General features: G+C 45.6%; 1 pseudogene; it reads right to left on the reverse strand.

Annotated features, from left to right (window-relative positions):
- Positions 1-544: 544 nt before the first annotated feature.
- On the reverse strand, positions 545-663 carry LOC126164180 (5S ribosomal RNA; annotated as a pseudogene).
- Between the last annotated feature and the right edge of the window lie 2,645 nt (positions 664-3,308).

Here is a 3,308-nt window from a genome sequence, read left to right on the forward strand (position 1 = left end):
CAAGAAGGAAGGGTAGAATGATAGCACATATGTTAAGTAACAACTTCCATGGCAGATACCAGAGATAGCTGTAAAGGATAAACGCTGTTAGGGGGAACAGAGATTGGATTAGGTTCTACAAATAATTGAGGTTGTGGGCTGCAAGTGCTACTATGAGATGAAGAGGTTGGCGCAGGCGATGAATTCGTGGTGGGCCGTATCGATCCAGTCGGAAGACTGATGACTCGGAATAAAAATGTCTTTTATAAACAGCACACTATATTTTTTATTTGGTAAATGGTACACTGCAAAACGTTTTTGAGCAGGTGTTCAGGAGGTGAAGTGGATTACCAAATAAAACACGTAAACTAAAGTCCGTCCGACCAGGCCTTGGAGACCCAACGGTACCGACCCACCGCCGTGTCATCCTCAGCCTACAGGCATCCCCAGATGTAGATATGGAGGGCATGGGGTCAGCATACCGCCTCCCCGGCAGTTGTCAGTTTTCGTGACCCCCATCAAGTAGCTCCTCAATTTGCCTCACAATGTCTGAATGCACCCCACTTGCCAACAGCACTCGGGAGACACAGACGGTGACCCGTCCAAGTCCTAGCCAAGCCCGACAGCGCTTAACCACGGTGATCTGACGGGAACCGGTGTTACTACTGCGGCAAGGCCGTTGGCTATATAATACATAGAGGACTCTGTTTAAAAATGATGTGCTGCTGTTCATATCATCGTAACGGGCAAAGTTATAAGTGAGGCAGTCATACTGGTAAATGTCCCCCTGGTAACTGAACAACATTTGCTTGATGCAGTTTTTATTTTGCTTGTGGGGAAACCGTTGTTTGGGGCGGTCGAGATAAATGCAATGCGCTGTATGCTGCATAAAACGAAACATGTGCAACCTGTATGCTGATATCTTTATTCCCAGACTGCCGTGTGAACCATTACGTATTGTAAGCATACAATTTTCGTTTGATATCGCTTCGCTTGGTAACTGCCACGAGAGTGAAATTAACCAATCGCAAGTAAAATGAATCGAGGTCTTGTTTCAAATAAAATGGAGTCTCAAGGAGAAAAATATTTTCGTGAAGAGAATAAATCTTTTTATAAAATGATTCTCAAATACAACCACCTCCTTTCTTCAAAACTAAAGCGGTACAATTGTATTAAATCCAATTAGCACCTTGTTGAGTTCGCTACGCGCTAAACGCGTTCCTGTTTCTGTATCTGCATCTATACTCCGCGAACCGCTGTGAAGTGCATGGCAGAGGATAGTTCCACTGTACCGGTTACTAGGGCCTTCTCTCGTGCCATTCACGTATGGAAAAACGATTGTTTAGATCCCTCTGTGATTGTCTCCAGCCGGCCGCGGTGGTCTAGCGGTTCTCGGCGCTCAGTCCGGAGCCGCGCGACTGCTACGGTCGCAGGTTCGAATCCTGCCTCGGGCACGGATGTGTGTGCTGTCCTTAGGTTAGTTAGGTTTAAGTAGTTCTAAGTTCTAGGGGACTGATGACCATAGATGTTAAGTCCCATAGTGCTCAGAGCCATTTGAACCCATTTTTGATTGTCTCCAGACACGTCTTCTCTGGTGGTCAGGGCTCAGTTCGAAGCGGGACTCGTGACTAACGACATTTCTAATCCAGTCAATGAGATTCCAGGCGCCGATGGCCAGCAGAGACGTGACTAGAGACATCACAGTTAGCGGTGGCATACAAACCTGACTGTCTCCCGCCCTACGGCGTGACAACCAGGAGAGATGGTGACGTGGGGTGGCATTTCGTTTCATCGCAGGACCCCTTTTGTTGTCGAGTGCGGCACCGCTACAACTCAGCGGTACGTCGACGATATGTGCGCCCTCTTTTGTTGCCCTTCATGGATAGCTATCTTGGGCTTACATTTCAGCAACGTAATGCCTACCCTATCTTGGCCAGCAAAGCCACCGGATCTCTCCCCGCCGGCCGTTGTGGCCGAGCGGTTCTAGGCGCTTCAGTTCGTAACCGCGCTGCTGCTACGGTCGCAGGTTCTAATCCTGCCGCGGGCGTGGATATGTGTGATGTCCTTAGGTTAGTTAGGTTTTTTAAGTAGTTCTAAGACTAGGGGACTCATGATCTCAGATGTTAAGTCCCATAGTGCTTAGAGCTATTTTTTTTATATCTCCCCAGCTGAGAATATTTGGAGAATATTAGGCAAGACTCTCCAACCATTTTGAGATTTTGACGATCTAACTCGCCAATTGGACAGAATTTGGCACGCTATCCCCCAAGAGGACATGCAACAGCTCTGTCAATCAATGCTAATCGAATACATGCTTGCATAAAGGCAAGGTGGACCAACGCGTTGTTGGCTTGCCAAATTTGTGAAACTCTTTCTCTTGAAGAAATCATCCAGTTTTTCTGGAATTTTAATAATTTGTTTATCCGGATGTATACGTCACATCTATTGATTTCCGTCGCATTCGAATATCTCACTCGCAGTGGGCCTTTTGTTGTCCTGGAGTGTATTCAAATGGTTCAAATGGCTCTGAGCACTGTGGGACTTAACTTCTGAGGTCATCAGTCCCCTAGAACTTCGAACCACTTAAACCTAACTAACCTAAAGACATCAAACACATCCATGCCCGAGCCAGGATTCGAACCTGCGACAGTAGCGGTCGCCCGGTTCCAGACTGTAGCGCCTAGAACCGCTCGGCCACTCCGGCCGGCTGGAGTGTGTTAATAACAGCTTACGAGGCGGTATGAAATCAATGACATAAAAAAATAATATCCATAACGCGTCGCCGTTGTCCAGTTGTAACATAAATTACATCGTCAAAAGTAAAAATTCATGTAGCTTCTGCGCTGTCGTCTGCTATAACCTTGTAAGTACTTGTGAGTAACCGCGTAAGCAACATATGTTATGGGTGTATGTGGCTTATAATTTATATTTTAAATTGTGTCATCAATTTTAGAGTTATTTAACTCGATAAGATTATGTAAATATGAACATCGGACAGCTGTTTGTATTTATCCAATTATATTCGAACAACCAACCGATGAGTGTACCTGGAAAATGGATTACACAGAAACTTCATTGTGAAAATAACTTACGAAATCAGAGATTAACTAACAAAGAAACAAAGGCCATTTATATGGTTTGAAACCTAGGTCAAGAGCTTTCGACTGCTACCTTCCGCAACCACTCGCTGTTTTTATTCCAAATATTATATTCGCTGCTGCAGCCCTGTTTAAGATTCCAGTTGATACAGTTGGGAGCATGTTGGGCAGGTCCTTCTAACGACCTCGGCATTTCGACGACCTAACGCGCTAATTGGACGTAATATGGCA

This window comes from Schistocerca cancellata, chromosome 2, assembly GCF_023864275.1.
Source record: "Schistocerca cancellata isolate TAMUIC-IGC-003103 chromosome 2, iqSchCanc2.1, whole genome shotgun sequence".
Taxonomy (NCBI): Eukaryota; Metazoa; Arthropoda; class Insecta; order Orthoptera; family Acrididae; genus Schistocerca; species Schistocerca cancellata.